Consider the following 22,111-nt stretch of genomic DNA (forward strand, 5'->3'; position numbering starts at 1 on the left):
GAGAAAATCATCGGTGTCGACCTGCCCCCCATCCAGGACTTGTACCGGTCCCGGGCCAGGAAACGGGCAGGGAGCATTACCGCTGACCCCTCACACCCTGGACACAAATTCTTCAAACTCCTCCCCTCCGGCAGGCGCTACAGATCACTGTGCGCCAAAACAACCCGCCATAAGAACAGTTTCTTCCCCCAGGCTGTCACTCTGATGAACACTAAACCATAACAGTGTCATACCTGTCAGATAAATACTCTCTGTAAATATACATGTAGATATACAATGCAACAATTCTCAAGCAGAATTCCATATTTCTATTTTTTGTATTATTTAACTTCTATTTTATAATGTAAAACTACCTCTGCAACTCACCACTGCACTTTATCATATTATTTTAGCCTGTACATATTAGTCAAGCTATTTGTTGTTTCTTTGTATTTATAGCTAAGGTTATTGTTATTATATTTTCATTTTTTTTTTATTGTAGTTCTTATTCTTATTCCTATTCTTATGCCTTGTACAAAGAGAGCACAGTTTACCAAAGTCAAATTCCTTGTGTGTTCAAGCATACTTGGCGAATAAAGCTGATTCTGATTCTGATTCTGATTCTGATTCTGATTTAAAGTTGGGAAAGATGACTGAGTGTGTATATGTGTGGTAGTAGATATTGGATATATCTAGAAAGTTGTTTTTCTTCTTGAGAAAATAAAGGATTTAATGGCTGACCAGGGTGGACAGTGACGGAGGCCTAATGCATTTCATGGTCCATTTCTCCCCTATGAGCACATCCACTGACAAGACCAAACCATTTCTTATCAATATGATATTTCACAATGAGCATGACATTTGATCCTAGACAAACACTCCCACACATACACACGCTCAAACACACTCTTTGAAATCCTTTTCCCACTGCATAATGCCAAACGTGAAAAATCACAGCAGCTAACATTTGACCAAACATGTAAGTGCAATCTTAATGTGCAATCTGACAGAAATCGGCCTCTCTCCCCCTTTGAGCATCCCCCCACCTCTGCTTCACGCTTCAACCTGTTCTCAGGTGATAGATACTATTTACATGGCAGAGGAAGTGCTGTGAATGCTATGAGTAAGGCACCTGGGCGCTGGCAGGCAAAGACAAAGTGCCTCGAGATAGAAATGTAACAGCGCTATCTATCTGGGTTATTAGAGTCCCCCCTCAGGATCCTTTTCTACAGAATACTGGCCATTATGTAGGCCACAGAGAAACAATGAGAGAAAAAAAACTCTCGCAGTGGTAATACGGCGGAGGAATTAACTTCTTAGCCCCCAACCCTCTGCATCCCCCCCTTTATAAACCCATCTTCACCAGACTGGTTAATGAGAGAATGTGCAAAGACTCTGAGTGCTTTTTAGGAAGTGGCAAATCAATAAATCAGCTGCTTTATATAGGTTCACTATCAAGGAATTTACATTGCAATCATTTTCACTCTCACTTTCACAAGTTGGATAAAACCAGAAGATATATTGGGATCAGCTTTCTTGACTTCAAATAAAAAACAAGGTTAACTTTGATTCTGTATTACTATTTTTTTCCTTGAGAAATCACACAAGATATGCCACCGGCAAACTAAGCAGGAGAAAGTTTTTTTTTTCAGAACAAAAGTACTCTTGGCTGCCAAATTATAACGTGCTATTGATGCTCAGAAAGAGGGTTGGCATGAATTGAAAAGAGACAGCAGGAAAAATGAGAAGCGCAGCGTCAACAAAATGAATGTGTGTTTGCACCAATGTTTGCATGAAGAAGTAGACTGAGACAGCAGCTGAAAGTCTGTAATTGATCATGTTGCAGCCTCCCCGGCTCTCGCTTTGAATGTTCAAAAGGATTAGTCTTCAGGTTGATGGATTAAAGCGAGGTGGGAGGGGAGGGAGGGGTTTGTGAGGAGCAGAAAAGAAATGAAACATGTGTGCACTAATCCTCGGTAGGTTTGTAAGTGCAATATAATGGCACATAGCTAATGGAGGAGTGATTGTGTGCATGTTCCTGTGTTAGCCGGCTTGCCCCCAGCGTTCCCCTCTCTCCCCAGATCCTTACTGTTTACTTTTGACTATTGAATTAGTGGGTTAAAAATCTCATTAAGCAACCTCCCCCTACCCTGAACTCCACACCTCCTTTTAATCAGATAGTTTTGGTGCTTCTTATAAAGAGTCTCCACAGTGACTTCAGCTGCCTTAACTCACCTGCAATGCAATTACAGACATGCAGGTTGATGAATTCAGAGTGTAAAACAAGCTGGTGTGTGGCTCGGATTTCACACACAAACTAACACATACACCACACAGGTACTGGCATATGATCACACAAAAATATCATCATGCTGTTAGTACACATGACAGATTATATGCAACAACCTCCCACATACTAAAACTGCCCTTGCCCAAACTGTGAACAAGTTCAGAGATTTGGTGCGTGGGAATAGATGCACTTTCATGTATGCACATGCGAGTGCACACACCAACAAGTCAGCAGAGTTAAGCAGAGACAGGAAAGTCATTAAGGGAGCATTTAATTAAGGCCAAGAATAAGGTCAGTGGTGGAAGGACAAACATATTCTAATAAAGTGTGGGTGTGTGTTGCACAAGGATCCCACAGCGCTCTCATACATCAAGCCGGCCCGCCAAGACCACAGCTCAATTTTAACCTGCTATTTCTATGCAGATTAAAAGCTCATTCATCAATTCCCCTGCACTCTCCTTTTGATTATGTGTGGCTCCTCTTCTCTTCTCCTCTCCTTCTCCCTCTCCCGCTGTTCTCATTGGACTCTATAATGCCACAGGAACAAATGTGCACCCATATTCTTAATTAAATCAATCTGCAGGGGGCCAGCAGGTGCATCCGCTCACCTTTGCTGCGTCTCACTCAGGTCAACACACTCAGACCGACCTTGATCATGCTAATCTGTCGCAGCGTACCTGCTGGACCGACAGTCATACACAGAGCGAGTGGAGTCAGGTGTCGGGTGATGACAAAGAGGGTCAGAGAAGGCCCCCTTTGCCATGGCGAAGAGTAAGAAGAGCTGACGGAGAGACAAACTCCTGAAATATACTCACCTCTAGGACCAGAGTGTGCACCACAGCTATTACACCACGGTCAGATTAGCTTTCTTAATTAAGTCATACACTGTTCCAGCAATATGTAGGCTGTAATAATGAGGACAGTTTTTTCTAAAACCATTCTTTTACATTACAAGTAGTCACAAGTTAATCTTCTGAAGACAAAGCTAAAGCTGGGAAATACAGAAAACTCTGATTGTGGGTCAGCCTAAACATGTTTTAGTGAAAAGTAGGGCTGTCAGTGTTCATGCGTTAATTGCGACTTGAATAAGATCCAAAATGTTGGTATATATTTAATATTTTAAATGTTATTTTGTCTCTTTTGACAAACAGTAGTTCAGATTCATCTTATTTTTTGCTGCTGCCACTGTGATGGAAAATGACCACACCACTGCATTTAAATGGCACTTAAAAAACTACCGAACAGCTCAGTTGCCAAGCCAAAGTAAAATGCACTTTGTGCCAAACAGTATTTAAATATCACCCAAGTACCTTGAGTTTGAGCTACGACCTACGAGCTAAGCATATCGGTGCAGTTAATCAATCTGATGTCAGTGGGCAACTGCCTCAGTGGCAGACCAGTGCTTTGGAGTGTGCAAATTTCCACAGACTTCTGGATGAAACAAAGTCAAAGACATTCACTGGGACATCTGTGAATATTGTTTTCCGTTATTTATATAGACATGAAAACTTTTTGGAATGCATAATGGAATTTTAAACATGCAATTAAAAGCACAATCAATCAATCAATCAATCAATCAACCAATCAATCAATCAATCAATCAATCAATCAATCAATCAATCAATCAATCAATCAATCAATCAATCAATCAATCAGTCAGTCAGTCAGTCAGTCAGTCAGTCAGTCAGTCAGTCAGTCAGTCAGTCAGTCAGTCAGTCAGTCTTTATATAGCGCATAATCACAACAAATGTTATCCAGAAACGCTTTACAAGCGGAGCAGGTCTAGACCATACTCAACATTCAGATGAAGCTACCAGACAATGGAGCTTAAGGACTCCAAAAAGGTCTATGGTTAGTAACTTTAAAGAGACAGGAAGAGTTAAAGTAAGTGATAGGCAGAGAGAGAGGGGAGATGGGATTCCAGTGTGTCAGTTCTCCTAGCAGTCTAAGCCTATAGCAGCATAACTAAGAGCTGGTCCAAACCTGAGTCAGCCCTAACTGAAAGCTTTATAAAAAAAGGAAAGTTTTAAGCCTAATCTTAAAAGTAGAGAGGGTGTCTGTCTCTCGGACCCTGACTGGTAGATGATTCCAAATGAGAGGTGCCTGATAGCTGGAGGCTTGACCTCCCATACTGTTTTTAAAGACTTCAGGCATGATGAGCAGGCCTGCATGCTCGCAGCGTAGTATTCTAGAGGGGTAATAGGGCACTATAAGCTCTTTAAGTTACGAAGGTGCCTGACCATTAAGAGCTTTGTAGGTCAGAAGAAGGATTTTGAATTCTATTCTAGATTTTATGGGGAGCCAGAGTAGAGAAACTAACACTGGAGAGATAATGCTCTCTCTTGCTAGTACTAGATAGTACTCCAGCTGCAGGATTTTCGACCAGCTGAAGAGTCTTTAGAGACTTATTAGAGCAGCCTGATAAAAGAGAATTACAGTAATCCAACCTGGAGGTAACAAATGCATGCACTAGTTTTTCTCCGTCACTCTGAGACTGGATGTGTCTAAATTTTGGAGTGTTGCGTAAGTGAAAAAAGGCTGTCCTTGAAATTTGCTGAATGTCGGAGTTGAAGGACAAATCCTGATCAGAAAGGACTCCCAGATTCCTAGCAGAGGTACCGGATGCAAGCATAGGAGTTTAGCAGTAAGATATTTTAGGTCACCTAGGCCTTTCTATCTTTTTTTTAAGTTATATTTTTGGGCTTTTTGCCTTTATTGAACAGGATAACTGAAGAGAGACAGGAAATGTGGGGAGCAGAGAGCAGGGGAAGACATGCAGAAAATGGTCTAGGCCGAGAGTCGAACTTGCGACTCCTGCGACAAGGAGTCTCTGTATATGTGGGGCGTGCTTAGACCGCTAGACCAACAGCACCCCAGGCCTTTATATCTTTAAGACGTGCTTCTGGTTTAATTAACTGATGGTTTCTTCTGGCTCCACTGATACATATACATGAGTGTATATACACCAGCTTGTCATCTGCATAACAATTAAATGTATTGAATGTGTCCTCACAATTTTACCTAGAGGAAGCATAAAGTGAAAAGGATTGGTCTACGTGTCCACCTGGGCTTTGGTATTGGCTGATACTGATCCAATACAAGTATTAGATTAACTACCTGAGTTCCTCAATGTGATGTGAGGAACTTGTATATATAGCTCTGCTATCACCATCCTTCAAAACATTAGTTTTGCACATATGGCAAGATGTTACCGGTAAGTGTAACAAGCATGAAATATCTCTGCTGAGCCTCTTTAGTTAGCTCCCTCCATGCTACATTAGCTTCCGGCTAGAGCGCACAGACCTACTGACATATTGACGTAGTATGCACACATGGTTGCTGTAAACACAGAATAGCAATGAACTGAGTTTAATAAATCTGTGTCATGGATTGTTCCCTTATCTGGCTTTATGAGTCAGGATCTGACTGATACCTTATACCAGGATCAGATCGTTGCATCCCTACTAAAGTTGAGTCTGTGGGTCTGTTGTCATGCATACGTGCCACTACTACTGATAACTAAACATATAAATGTTTCAACATAGTGAAGAGTCCCCAAAGTCATACATCTTCTGGCCTGTCCTGTAACTAACCATGCAAACGTTGGCTTGACAACATACAAGACCATTATTTAACATTCCTGTATATGTTTGCAGGGATCTACTGCATAATAAATGTTAGACTTGAGGGAAATGCATTTTTCATGGGTTATACAGCAACCCTGAAATCCTGCAATTAAAATTCAGCCACATATATTTAACAGTTTTCTCCGTGGCCAAAGGATTCAAAATGTCTGAAGAAACTTCTCAAACAATCCCTGATACATAAGCCACTTCTCTGCTGTTCATCCTTTTTGTCTGCGTCATCCAAGCACTCAGGGTTTTGGCAAAATATGGTTTATTACACAAGCGAGTGCTCAGTAACAATACCGATTAGACAGAGAAATATGATCCAGAAAAGCAAGACCGAGGAATACGTCCAAGAGATTTTAGACTTATTAGGTGCCAGAAAAACTGCTGAGGAGCTCATAAAACACTCAGATGGGAATTTTTAACTGAAAAGTTCTCACAATGTTATTATTTAATACTACTTTCTAGTGCAATCTTATATAAACAGCATTCACATACATAGCAATCTACAGAGAATGTAGGCTGGCCACATGATGTAACAACTTGATCTGACAAAGGCTGTCAAGTGTATTATTTTATGGCCTTTGACTCTCAGACTTGTGACTAGACTTGAACTCGAGCCCTAGCGACTTAGCCTTGGACCCAGACTGAAGCATTGACTGCATTCAGACTCAGAAGTCGTAGAGGAGGACTCATTTATTGATAAAGATGGTTTTATCATTTTCGTTAGTTATTTATACACGGCCTAATCATTTATTCAGTTTGAAGCGAGGGCTAGCATGTGTGTTTACCTGCATGCACGTTCACTTTCTGTCTTGTTCAACAGCAGTGCCTGTCAGGATGCCTAAAGCAGTGCCTGGAATGTTGTATCTTGCTTTCAAACATTTTACTGCAAATGCAGGCAAAAGGCAGTGCAGCATATTCAATATGTAAAAGAACCATCTTGGAGAAGCAGGAGGGTTGCAGGTATTTTTGAGTTTATTAGACACCTGCAGTGAACCCAGCAGTATTGATGAGTGCATCTCACCATTAAGAGTGTGTATTTACTCACAAAGCATAGCGCTGTAACTTCATTCATCTTTTAAATCTCCAGATACACCAACAGGATCGGTCAGAATCTGTTGTCAATAAATGAATTATGATTTCTATACTTCTAAAAGGTCTTACACAGTCAGCCAAGACTTATACTGTGAATAGTTGGAGTGAAACAGCAGTTCTAGGTAATGGGGACTTTGAGTTGGACCTGGGTAATCTGACCTGGACTGAAATTGGATTCTCAATAGATTCTTCATAGGTGACTCGGACTTGACTGGGACTGGAACAATTGGGACTCAAGACTTGACTTGGACTTGAGGTTTTGGTCTCAATCACTGAAATAATGATTGAGGTGAATTGTTTTACTGGTTTGCACTATAAGTCAACCGATATTGGTTTTTCAAGAGCTGATGCCATTAATTAGAGAGCAGCTCGGCCAGTGGCCAGTTTTAAATGTGAGTATCATATTGTTGTTGTTTTCTGCATTTGATGTAATAAAAAATGTAATGATAAATATGGAGCAAAATCGCTGAAGTAAAATGTAGACAGAAAAATATTTAGGCTCGGTAAAATATTGCTGCAAAGGACTTCTTGATTTCTGTTTAGTCATCTGTTGTTAATGACATAGACACTATACAAGGTAAATATTGGACCTTGTGCAATGGAATAATTATATTATACCATGCACATTACAACCTCAAAACTCAAATGGACTCAGGGCCACCATTGGTCTCGTCATTTTTTCAGCACCTTATTTTTTTAAAGAGTATTTTTTTTATTTTCCGTGTCATTAGTTTTGTCATGCTTAACCAAAAAATACAAAAAGGAGTTTGTACTCATTTGATATATTATTATTAATGCTAGGACAAACTTTTGTCTTGTCTTTATTCAAAAGAAAATAACTCATAACTTAAAACTGCTCTGAACTTAAAAAATATAGTTACTCAATACATCTGTCCTGTATTCTGTCTTATTATGCTCTCATGCTCATACAGCGGAGCCACTTTTGCCCTGATGGAGGTTACCGTTAAAACCGTGGGTTATAGCTTAAGGATGCGCACCACTAAGCCTGGACCTGTATTTACATTAAATAAAGTTCATTATCAAAAAAAATGTTCCTTACACAAATGTGCTTCTAAAGTGGCACATAATGCAACTGAATACTTTGCTCAGCTCTATGATGGATGGAGGTAATTCTGACAGAACTGTCAAAGCAGAGTCACGTCTGCTTCGGCAATTAACTCACCACATAACCTGCTTCAACTGCTGCAGCCTCAGCATCGTTCTGGTTAAGACTTTGCAGAAACGTCAGCCTCTATCATACTGTTCTCTGGGTTCAGTCTTATAATGACGCTTGAGATATATTCCTCCAAAACAATGATCTTTTCTTTGCATATGAGTTATGTTTCCTCCAACCTCCACAAAGATACTGAAATATTTTTCTTTCTTAAAGCTGTATGTGTTCTCCATCCACTTTCCTTTCAGGATTTGAGAGAGATGTCTCGTCCACTTTAGCCTTTGACGTGCTATTGTTTTGCTGAAAAAATACATCATGATGTATGGAATGGTGTTTTTATTTCAATTTTATACAAAGAGGAAGTTCAATTGACATGAAACAACTCAATAAAAAACAATTAAATTAAAGAGTACATTGGCTGCATTACGTTCTATTTTTGACATATAGGGCTGGTCAGAAGAAGGGGGGCCGAAATATAGCCTGCAGGCTGGGAGTTTGAGATCCCTGCTATACATCATAATACAATTTACAGTAAATTAAATACAAGTCAGTTTCCATTTTTTATTTAAAATGTTGTCTTTTAGGATGGAAAAAACTGATTTCATTCAGAATAGACAATGGTGACATCAGCCTTTTGAGCGCAGGCATTGGCTGATGATGATTATTTCAAAATGTCATTAATCAGTCGACCAATCAATCCTTCTGTCCCTCGTTTGCACCTCAGGCTGCATTCCTTTGAGATGTCTCGGCCCACTGTTCAATCTTATTGTACGAGTAACATCATTTTCATGCTTTAGGTTGATAGTTGCATCAGATTTTCTGTGTTTTAAACATTAAATACATAGAATTGTTTAAAAAGGTGACAGTAAGCAGTCATTTCTTATAGCTTACTTTAAGTAATTAAGTTTTAGTCCATCTGTTACAAACAGAACTCATGTTTTTTTTAACAAGATTGATACAAGTTCTTTGATATGGTTGGGGCCAAAGCATGAAAGTTTAAATGTTTTTTTCCTTCCTCAGTCCCAATCCACAGTCTGAACACTGAATTGCAATTAAGTTGAAATCATTTATTTCAACAATAAGATGAATTTGTGCCAACCAGCAGAAGCAAAAATAACTCAGGGTGAACCAAGGCCAAAACAACAAACAAAAGCATCTGTCTGCTCTCAAAGTGCTGGCTAACCCTAGGTGAAACAAAAAGACATTCACTTAACCTAACTCCCTGGGATGCAACATAACAGGAGGAAACTGCAAAAGAAATGGCAGCTCTACTGCTTCAGTGCTATTTACAAAAAGTGAGGTGCTCTATCTGCGAAATGAAAACACACTCTTACAACAAAACAAAAGGGTTTGGAGGCCAAGGACAGAACTACCAGACTGCAGGAAAATAGACAGATTACCTTCCATTACCTATCAAAAAAAAAAAAAAGATGTAAAATGTTCCATTGTTCATGTAAGTGGGCAACAAAATAGACCAAGGCGAAAAACAAACTGATATTGTGTGAAGAAGACTGCCAATCTCATGGAGATTATGTCTGAGATGATAAAGCGTTTCACCTGATAGACTATTTAGATGCACTAAGGTGTGTGGCAAAATAAAGTTGAGACTTAGTAAATTGTCCTTGCGACCATGTAGGACAACATCATACATCTTATTGAAGCCTTGCAGATTGAATCAATCTTGGCAGTGAAACTTCAGGGGAGTCTGTCACATTGGCTTTAGCAGAGTGTTCCTGAGACTCTGCTTCTGTTTTATAATTGAGTAAGTAAGCACAATAAAACAAGGGCCAAATTAAGTTTCAGTCCCTGTTTAGTTTCACTTTGCTGTTTGCTCACTTTCTCTCTGTCCCTCTTTAACTCTGTTATGCATCAAATCGACAGTCACTTGTACAAGTTTGTTTGAGGTGAATAAATAGAGAGAAAAAGACTGTGCCTCATCCAAAGCATCCTCTACCTGTAAACAAAGTGAATTATGTTATGTGGAACTCCACAGCATTATTGTAAAATGAGTTAATGTCATGGCATATCTCCTGCCATGAAATTAACAATCAACGACGCATTTGGTATTTGTCCATTCTACTGTCAGCCCCCCCTCACTAGCACTGGATATAAAAATGCAAAATGAGTAGTGAGCTGCACTGTAAAAAGCTCCTCCAAACACATGGTTGATTACAATGGTATTAACTCTTTTAACTGCGAATGCATTACTAAGTTCATCATCGTCTTTGTAAATTCAACATGCTGAAAAATTGTAAAAGTGAAATTGAGCAGATAAGGTATATTGCCAACATACCAGTTGACAAAATTGACTGAGAATCTTATTCCATCTTGAGGTCAACTTTTTGACCTTTCTTTACACCTTTGTGAATTAAAAGTCCTCTAAAGAAAACAGTATTTATGCCTCAGCAAGGGCAAAAGCTGAGGTGAGAGATAGTATGTTTGTGGTTTTTTTTGTTCAGACCTATGTTCCTCTTGTTTCATTAAATGCAATGCCTCAAGAAAGACTGATGGAAAGATCATGAAATCAAAGCCTAAAATCCACTTGGATGGATGAATTGTTAGATTGCGGTCAAAGGTCAAAGGTCGACTGGTTGTCATTGCTTCAAGCCACTGTGGAGAGTTTTCAGCTGGTTATAAAACAGAAACCATCCAGTAAAAGATAATCAATTACTTTATTGTAATTTTTAAAGCCTGTAACCCCTGCGAGGTGGTAGGTGTAAGACATAGACTTTACAAATAATGGACTTAGTATCTATGATGTCACCCATCTGTATCTGAAGTACTGTCTTGAAGCCAATTGTTGGCGGGAACCATATTGGATATGCTGAAGTCAACCGAACTTCTGTCGAGGTTAAGAGGCAGCTTTGGGCCTCCTAGCCAACAGCTACAGTGTCCCGTCTGTCAGTCAGCTGTGCCTCTCATAATGGAAAACTTTTAATCTTAATATTTTCGAAATTGAAAAAAAATCACCCCCCGTACAGCATGCGCAGATTGAGAAATGAGCTATCCAGGCTACATTCGTCTTTTGTACCAGGCTGTAAACATGTTTATTTCTGCTGTAAAGATTGTCTTTTTTGAATTGGTATATATGTGGTTTCCGGTTCTTCCGGAGCCAGCCTCAAGAGGACACTCAATGAACTGCAGTTTTTAACACTTGGCATTGACTTCAATTCTAACGTCCGGAGGTTGCTGCTTGGTGTTAGACCAGAAAATTAACATCAAACTAATGAAAATACTTTTTGTTACTTTTTCCACAGCAAATATTCACAGTGAGTGATACATTTTCCTGACAAGGTCAGCAAATACATACAAAGCAAATACACTATGTCCACAGGGGTCGCCAAAATTAACACAAACAGGAAGTTCCTTACAGGAGCTTTAAAACACATTTATTACCATAATTTCGGAATGATTTCCCTAATTATTGATAAATCTAAAATACAAGTAATACTAATATATATAATATAGTCTGTTTTAGGGATTTTTTGGTTTAAACTTTCTTTCTGCATGGCAATTTCCATTGTGTTTAGCTAAGTCTAGAATACTGCTAGCTTCGGGCACAGCAGTCACTGTAAGCTCAGCCTTGGATAACTTTAAAAGTTGGGTGTTTTTTTTCAAGCAGGGTCATGACGTAATGAGGGAGAAAAGCTATTAAAAAAGGGGCAATGCTGGCCTGGCTGCTGTGTATCCCAGCATGCTTTGCACAGCAAAGTGGTCACTTTTCTTCCTTGAATGCCATCTTTTGGATGAAATGCCAGAAAAAATAAATATATCAAAAGTGCTTCCTGTACACAGAACTAGACGAAACTACACAATTTCAGTGGTGTCCAATAAGGCGACGGTTAAAGGTCAAAGGTCAACTTTAATGCTATTCTCTATTGGATTTTAGAACAGCATTTCTTCAAACATTGCTCCCATTCTGACATTGATTACTGGGAGATTTCCTCTCACTCTACCCCTCACAGACCTGTTTATAAGGTGCTGCTAATATACACTTACACTAATGACTCTGGTGCGACCTGTCGGCCTACTTATGCCTTTTAAATCTAAGGGAAATATACAAATGTATCTGCCATCTTGCCTACAGTTAGTTTGTAATTGACTCTCAAGATCACTGATGGTATTGTAATCATAAAATCCAGCTGGCAGGCAGATGCATACATCCTTGAGGCAGTTATTCCAGTGTGATCATTTTTTTTGTTTTACTCATAGGGTCTTACATATGGCTAGTTAAGATCATACTTACTCAACGGTTTACTAAAACTCCTCTCTCGATGCAGCTTTTAGTGCTATTGATTTGATCCTACGGTCCATAAACTTAGTTTGCTCAAGCTCTTACAAAACTCTAACAATGAAACATACACACAAGTTCAGATGAGTCGAGTGTGTCCCTGCTCAGGGCAAGACGCTTGAGTACGGAAATTATTGATTAGTGAAAGTGGTATAAAATAAGACAACAGTTGATCATATTAAAACACACAAAAGTAGTTCTAAAAGTGGATGTAAAGTTGCAAAAATGCCCAACACACAATACAGAAGGGTGATCAACCTCTTTTATCCTAACTTGTTGCTGGCTTCGTATGTTAGGGAAGAGAGGAATTTTTCCATCAGCTCAATACAATCAGTTTGCCCCCCCTGCTCTTGGTGAAAGACACTGAATTTTAAAGCCGCTTGGAAACCAAGTCCTGACCGTTGGGGTCAACTCATAACAAGTCCCCTTTGCTGTGTTAATATTGCTTTTCAATAGCTGACACAAAGACCCTTTCAACACAAACAGTGTAGACTTCGGAATAAAATATTCACCATGTAGCTCTAGAAGGACTGCCTGTCACTGTCTGTGTGTTGTCCTTTTCTTTTCTTCATCATTTGCTTAGAGTCTTCATCGAAGAAAGATACTTACAACATTATCTCCCATAAAGCTCTCACTGTAACGAAACACTTACAATTAGGTAAGCATGAATACGTCCTTTTCCCTTTTTCTTCAAACAAAAAGGGTGATTATTTTGCTCCCAAAAATATCTGAGATTTAATATTGTCAGAAAAGGACTGTTATAATATACACAACTGCTGTAGGCCCACTGTAGGTCTTTACAACATGATACAATTTGGTCTTCAAGTTATTACCTGTTAGCAGCATGTCCCTTTAACTTCTAAAACCGTTCCAAAAGGCAGTCTTTTTCACCACTAGATTGGCTTCAGTTAATATGAGGGTAGCTGATAGCTTAAGTTTTATCTGACTGATAAAAGAATGGATGGTGCGACAGAATGGCCATTACACCCAGGCCTCCACCCAAAGGTAAAATGTACCCCTTGTTTACATTAAATGTTTCTTTTTTTTACTGTGATACATCTTTTTGTCAAGTTTGTGATGTAAAAAATCATATAACATTATGATCAAATCACTTACTGGTGCAGAACTATTTCAGTGTTCATTTGACTTTAAAAATGTGTCCCTGTTATCTTTATATGTCCCCAATTATTCTGATTCATCCTGCAGTTTGTAGCATATCTTTGGGGATTTTCTGGCTTGGATGACGTGCAACATGAACTCTGATCTTAAACCATGTGTCGACAGGTCGACCTAATCCGATGACTCAGCCTCTTCAGCTCCAAGAAAAAGAGATCAATAATTCCCTGAGTGACATCTGCACAATTCCCAAACCTAATATTAAGCTGCTCACTTTCTCCTTGGTCATTTATAGTCAAGATAGTCTCAGTAATGTAAACAACCTCTGTAGTGATCTGATTGTTATGCTCATTAGTATGATTAAGGAGACAATTATGATATTTTAACACAGTACTCTTGCTGTCTTGTTAAGTCTGTGTGGTATCATTGAATGCAGTTTAAGTAACAATACATTAGCCTTTGGTTCGGAATATAATTAATAAAGAAAAATAAAATAAAATGGGCACAAACATGATTAGATTAACTGAATATCTAAATGTTAATCCAATGTTCTCTTTTAAAATATTCATAGTGCTGATTAAAATGCCTTTTTTTCCCTTTAAAAACAAAAAAATTAAGTCTTGGTGTAACAAGCAGTAGTTAGTTCAGACATTTGTTTCTTTTCGTAGCTCTATTGATGTAAAATGAGGATTACGAAATCCAATTTAGATTTTTCACTTTCATGGCTGAAATATTCCCTGATTAGCCAAAAACAAATGAAACTAGAATATTGGTAAGGACAAGACTTCAAGCACATTTTGCTCTATTCAAAAATAAATAATGTTTTTAAAAGGTAGACAAGAACAACAACAACACCTGGATTAGGTGTACTTTTTCTAAAGAACAACTAGCTTATCAAGCTAGCCTATCAGTCTATTTACCTCACTTTGTTTCTGAGGCAGCACTCAGTAGCTATGTAACTTTTCACCTCAATAATAAATGGTGACTCCCTGTATATTTAATAAGTAACAGCAATGGATGACAACAGAATGTGCCGATACTATAATGTCTCTGGATTTGCAGATTCTGGTCCATCACTAGACAAGGGTCCAATTGCACACCCCGAAGAAGAACTAAATGATGCAGTTTAACAAGTTAATGTCAGTTATTCAGCAGGTGTGGATGACAAAGCTATTAATACAGTTTAAGACAAGACAGCTTAGTTTTCATATATACAGTGTATTCTCTATTTTTCAGTGTGGAGTTGTTCTTAAAGAGCTGCATAAGTCTAAAACTTCCTTAAAAGTAGAATGGGATTTGACGGATCAAATGTAGTTGGGTCACTCATTCCACCACTGGGAACTACAGAGGAGATGAGTCCAGCTTACGTGCCCAGGTGTTCCCGAAAGAGCTGGGTCTTAAGATTTTTCTGAAAATTAGAAAGGGATCTAATGGAGTTGATCTGCCAGCAAGTATGAGTTAAAGTCATAATGAGCATCAGAGGGGGGCCTTTCTTTAAAACTCTTAAGACTTATCATAGGCATGATGATGCATACTATTTATGCACAGTTTATTATGCCACCACACAAAGTTAAAGACCACATATGAATATTCTGTTGGTACCACATAAATGAGTCTTATGCAATGTTCAAAAAATAATGAGGATCCTAAAAGTGTTGCCAAAGTGAAATATGGTGTAAAATGTTTTCAAGCATTTCTTCCAGTTTGGTTTAACCTTTGAAGCACAGCACCTTTTGGAAGAAAAACAAAGGATAGCCGGTATCTCTTTTATTAAAGTACCCTGACTTTATATTTGAGTTAAAGCTGGAAAGTTCAACATTTTAATGAAGTGATTACACAAGGTGAATGCCGTACCCTTTTCATTAAGTTTGAAGTAACAGTAAATGCTGTCAGAAGGAAGAATTCTAAAACTGGATCCCATGTTTTTTTTTTTGATGCTGCACATTCCTGCTGCCTGGTTTTGATATATTTTAAAGATCATAAAAAGTTGACAACAAAGAAGAAAAAAAAGAAAAAAGTAGTCTTTGAATCTCTAAAAAAACCTGTCTTAAAACAATGACAGTACGCCGAGCAGTAGAGAGAACTCGTGTTACTTTTCCTGATCTTATCTTGTTAATGACAGCATATGTTTGGTTTTGTTTCATGCTGTTCCCGTGACATATGCTCTGAAATCAACCCAAAGTATGATCATAAAACATTATGTAGACAAACCTGTTCATTTACAAGATCTCATTTTGAATCAAATTAACATCATATCCAAAATGAAACAATATACGATATACAATATATATCAGTTATTTCAGTTTTCATGACAAACAGCTCTGCAGTGTCCTTTTGCAGAAATGTAAGTTCTTTCTATTTTCTCCTCTGAGAAGTGATTTTTTCCCCACATTATAAAACAACATTGTTTTGTCAGTGCATGTACAGCATAAGTAGATGTTTCTTTCCTTTGTTTGGTATTTTCTTTTTAACATTGCTCGATGTGATGTTTCTCTGATAAAAAACATCTCCCAAATTGGCTTTAATCACATTCAACTTACTAATCATTTGAATCCTTGAACACACATGGAGTGTCCTCACACCCCCCCGAGCATACATTACACACACACTCATGAGTCTGTCTGTGTCTGCCTTGCACACTTCAGACTCAAACACATATCTGTAGTGTCTGAGTAGTAGTGATTTCATTAAAATTTCACCCTGGTACGAGGCTCTGCTTATTTATCTGATGTGAGGTTTTATGTGCTGCACGTTTCTACAGTATTGCATCCACAGATTGAGCTCTCAGCACACTGGGTTTCAAGGTTATCATTGCATAACAGCTTTCAGATGAGCCACTCAATGTACGACCGGGACAGTTTATCCTATGAGAGTGTTTGCACTTTCAGGACACCGGTCGAGGGAGCCTTGCAACCTTTTTCTTAAATAATCAATAAATCAAACTCTAGCTGATGTGCGATGCTATACGAGGACTTGACTTTCACCATTTCTCCACATGAATCCCTTGTCCTTCTTACTTTCCTTAGAAAACCACGGCAGATTTCCAAGAAGGCACATCCTGGAAAGAATGAAACAGAAATCCTTTGGTTCAAAACAAGAAAACATGTATTTGTGCTGTTGTGACTCCAGGTTTTGGTGTTTGGTGGTAATATGGTGGAGTCACCTGCAGAGAGTGTGCAGGATGTGAATAGCCCTGGCAGGAGCCTGCACAAACACACACTATTACAGTTAATATGCACACTCCTGCGCTGCTTGAAAAGAGACATTTGGAAAACTGCAGACCGCTGTGATAAGGGTGGATATGACAGCTCTTCCTTTTTCCTCCTTTGCCTCAATCCCTCCACCTCTCTCACTGTCTGTTAGTTCTCTCTCCGTGTCCCTTTCAACACCTCTCCTCCTCCATCTATCTCTTCTTCTTCCCTCCCTCCGCCCGCTCTGCCACCTCTCCTGGTGATGGCTGTCCCCGACACCTCTGTTCACTCAGCCAAATGTCACATAACAGAAACTGAAATATCAACTTGGCAGTCGATATGGCAGAAATGATGGGGTGGGGGGAAGGTGCAGCTGTGTTGTTGTCCTTAAAGGTGCTCAGAGCATCACCGAGTGTTGGACTCTGTGGCACCTTGTGGAGTGATGACAGCCGTGCAGCCAGGGAAAAGGGCAGAAAGGAACCTTTAACTAATTATTGTCTTTCCTTTTAGCGGTCAGTCTCTTGCTTTGTTTGACAGTTGTATAACATTGTTCACCAAATATTACCTGTTTTAACATTTCAGTGGGAATTAATAACAGGGCTTCTGTGTTGTTTCTTTGACTTTTTCAGACTTTAACTTTTAACTTTAACTTCCTACTCATCCCTAAATTTCAACTTCACTTTGAAAGATCAGTCTTTAATTATGTTAAGAATAATATGATTTGTATGTTGATAAAAATAAGTTGCAATGATAATTTAAGAGTGCAAGGGTCATAAAGGTTCATTTTACATAAAGGTCTACAACCATCTCCCTCTCATGGGCTCTACTATTCTAATGACAGCTGAATTGCCTAAAGGACCATTATGTCTGTAATGTGAAACACAAATACATGCTTTCACAAGAATAATCAATACACTATGTGCACGTTTCACATACGGATGAATGGTTAATTTATAGAAAACTGCACAATGTTGTTCAAACTACTGATGCACAATGTGGATTTCTTTGAGTCAATACCGGCATCCCATAATAACCTGCCCCTGATGGCCAATACCAGCAAGATTCTTAGTTTAATTTTTGTATTTTCAAATGTGTGGTTTAAGTAAACGTGAGGACGACAAAGATTGAGTGAGCAAGACCCATTTATATTAATAAGTCTAACTGAAATCACTTTGGTTAACAGACACACACACACACACACACACACACACACACAAACACAATGAAGGAGAGGACTGACGTCAGAATACTGTTTTAAATGCAACATTAGCTGGTGTAATGGCTGTGTTTCTATCTGTAAATTCAGTAATACTAGCTGAGGCTATCGCTGCTTCATATATCTTTCTATTTACTTTTCTGAAGACTTAGATTTGCTGTGTTTAACTGGAGGACTTTTTTTCGTCCTCTTGGAATACTTGCGGCACATGATTTTCAAAATGCAGTTTCCTCATTTGAAACTGCGATAAACATACACACCGTTAACACTGTTTTTACTCTGGTCAACTTGCTGTGGCTGTGCTTATTTTTCTTCTTCTCTGTATTTAATCAGATAATGATTTATCAGACTTATACCTATCTTCCATCTCCAGTTACAAGACACTCCTTGTGTAACATGTTGAGAGTTAGCATTGGGTTGCAAAGACATTACTTCACAGTATGGGTTAGGTGATGTGTGTGTTTATGTGCTGCATGCTATTAATGTAGTTCATTTATATGGTAGAGTAGATATGCATAACCCTAGATATAATAATAATTAAATATAAATGTGTTTCAAAAGAATTTGAGCTTGTTTGAATGATGTATTGAGTAAAACAACAGTTCTGTATTTCTACTTTTTAGTCCCCAACTTGACAGAAGAGCTAACAGCTTTACGTTAGCATTTTTATCTATACATCTAAATTTAGAAATTTCCCTTACAACATGAACATGCTGATGTTAGCACACCTAGCACCATATGAGAACACCTTCTTACTTCTAACCTAACAACTTGTCACAGCCAGAAGTGGCAGTTAAATAATTAAAATGTCTGAGCTTGACCTTCAGAGCAATGTCAAACGACTTAACAACCTTTTTCTTTTTTTTCTCCCAAGCCTGTTAGCCTTGGCTTCAAAATCCCTTCTCTGAAGGATGTGGTTCAAAAGTCCCATATTACAAAAAAAAATCACAAATAAAATAAATCTTGCAGGAAGTGGTTTGTCCCTTGTCAGCCAACTTAGTTACGTCTCTGCTAACAGTGTATTTTCTTTATGCTGAAGACACCCTCATTCATACTTTATGTCATTAATATTAATCTACATGGAGATCAGATCCTATCTTCTCAGTATGTGCATGTGGTTAATATCAAGGAGGGGGAAATAAAGAATTTACTGTCCACTAGGGAGTGGAACATGGTACTGTCATTCAGAGTAAAGGCTGCTTCTATATCCTTCTTTCCTTGCTCTCCATTTATATTTAGACATTGTTTTGATTTCTATATCTGTGCATATAACTCAGCCTAGTTTGTCCATACTTGCCCAGTTCAGAAAATCAATGCTGGGCACTGTTATGTTCTGTATACCATCACAGATTTATATAGAAGGTACATGAAAATATGTATGTGACGTAGTTCTTTGCTGCTGCAGAGTTCTTCACATTTAGTTTGGCTACAGGAGATCTCAACCGAGACTTTAACAACAAGACAGCTTTAATCAATACTGAGAAAAATCATTAATAATAATCAGAGCATTTATTGGCATCCTTACGTGAGCTATTAAGGAGTCCTGCCTTTTTCACGCTGTCTCCATTTGAGGATCCAATTTGCTCTGACCTTTAATGACACAGCATGTAACTACTGGCTCTGGAGAGAGACATTAATAGACATGAAAAAACTATTACCAGCCTGCTCTACCTAACTGCTAATAGCAGAGAATAGAAGAAGTCCCTGGCAGCATGTCAGACTGCAGCAGCTTCATGTACACATTCTCTCTCTTGCGCTTATAATCTACATATTTCCGGTTTTCTTTATCTAAAATGCTTTTACTGTCATTTCTGTTAAGCTTTATGAAGAGATCTAAGATCTCTCCATGCAGGAAATTGGAAGCAGTCTACTCATGGTAGTAATTTAGTCTGGGTAGTTTTACAAGATGAATTATTGCAAGCACACATAGTCCATTACTACACATTATGAATGTCCTTGTAAATATCAAATGTGCAGGAAAAAAGCAGAGGATCCATTTATAGTTGAAGCATTTATCAAACTGCATGGATTTGGAGCGGCTGTAATCTAATGTGAGAAGTTTCGATTGTAAAAAATCAAACACGGTGCAGGTTCGTCCTGACCCCTATCACAGGCTTTGTCCACGGCTAGATCCTCTACATGCTAATTACGAGCAAGTTGTTTGTGGAGAAGCAGCTCTTCCTCTTGTTTACTAATGAATAGCATGTGTGTTGCTGCTGTAGCCTTGATTAGAATGGATTAGGTGACCTCTCTTCTCTTCTGCTTGCATCCTCTGGCAGAGACCAAAATGCTCATCCATCCTGGCTATCAGGCAGTTACAGCTTTAATGTGCATCTCTGCCACATCCAATGGGACCTGGGCGGCTTTATCGGGTGCACGTGGTGGCTCTTTTTACCTGCTGTGATGCATCTGCGATCACATGGAGCCTGTCCGTTTGATTGTGGACGTGAAGTAAGGCCAAAAAGGGATCTCTGCTCTTTTAAAGTGTACCTTGTTGAGCTACCTGGGGGGAGTGTATGACCTACAGGGTCTTCCAATCCATGCACTATTGTTTTGTTCTGCTAATTAAGAAGCAGTGTTCAGGCTGATTGGTTTCCAGTGTGTAATTACCAAACCGTCTGCTGAGAGTGCTTTCCATCTGAGTGCCAGCCTCTCCCCGTGTCGACCATGAGGAAGCGATGTGAGAGCCTGGCCATGCAGAAAGCCAGGGTCATGAACCTCATTTACCCAAAACAGATCCAAGGATTGCAAACAAAGATGAAGGACGAGGAGAGGCGATGGCTGTACGCAGGGTGAGACGGTGCAACAGACAGGTACCAGTGCCCTCAGATCTCTTGTTGGTGGTTACTTCAAACAGCACTTTTTTTATGAAGAAGAAATATGACAGCCACAGTGCTCCCTCTAAAGGAGGCTCTGACTACTAAATCAAATGCAAGAAGAGAGCAAATACTATGGCATAAGGTTTATTTTAGTTTATTTATTATTTATTTTAATTTTTTTAGCTATCTGGAAGTTATTCAAAACTGGGAAGTAACCGGATCTGAGTGACTCAGGAGTCAGGCCCAGAATATTTTATCAGACATGCCAAAAAAAATGCAGAGCAGTTGGCCAGAATGTTTTAATAGTAGCACATTTCCAGTGATGACAGACTAAATAAAGAAGTTTTTCTTTCATATCAAAAAGTAAAAGCGAATATGCTATTCCAAATGTCGAACTACAGTAAATAGCTCAGGGCTGCTTTTCATTTCAATAAACATTTACCCAGACCATCACTGCATTGTAATAATGACACAATTGCAAGTGTCAAAGTGTCAACCACACTCCTCTCCAGCATGCAGGCAGGAATGCCACGTTCAGTCTGTTTGATCTTTACAATGCCGTTCAGTATTCATGAATCTGCTAAGCGGAGCAGAATATCTTTTCCGAGGATGCTTGCCATGAGCTGCTTCCACAATATCACTGCTTAGAGGGACAAGCCAGCAAAGTCTGCCTTCCAAATGAACAGCGAACAAAGGAATGCTTGATTTTCCAGCTCCGGGTTTTAAAACCTGCAGATGAGACCGAAAAGAGGGAAAGGGAGGAAATGCAGTTATCAGTCAAAGCGAATAATGAATATCAAAAAATAATAAAGCTGAAACGAAAATCAACCTATAAGAATAACCATTATGTTACAAGGCAAACAACGATTCAAGGCAGATGAATGGGTGCTTAATCTTCAAAGGCCTTATGCTCTAATTTACAATTTTAAAATCAGAAAATAGCAGCGTCTGAACAACTCCTACATCATTAGCAAAAATGAAAGTAAAAGATCTTTCCAAAATTAATGATTTATTTTCTGAAACTGATAAATATCCTGACAGTTGTCAGTGAATTTACATTAGACAAACACGCTGACATGAAAAAAAAGAGCTGCAATTTGTCCCTCACAGCTGGTGGCTCATGTGTCCACCTCTGAGACTGACAACACGGTGTAGCTGTTTGAATAGGAGATAACACAGTATGAACGTAATGGTTATCTTTCAGCCCTGTAATGTTATCATTGCCCCTGAAGGCAGAAAAGACACGTCTGACCCAAAGAAAAGCTTAGAAATCAAGATACTGAGATCTACAAAAATAACATTCTCAGT

The sequence above is a fragment of the Notolabrus celidotus genome, chromosome 8 (genome assembly GCF_009762535.1).
Source record: "Notolabrus celidotus isolate fNotCel1 chromosome 8, fNotCel1.pri, whole genome shotgun sequence".
In the NCBI taxonomy this organism is placed as follows: domain Eukaryota; kingdom Metazoa; phylum Chordata; class Actinopteri; order Labriformes; family Labridae; genus Notolabrus; species Notolabrus celidotus.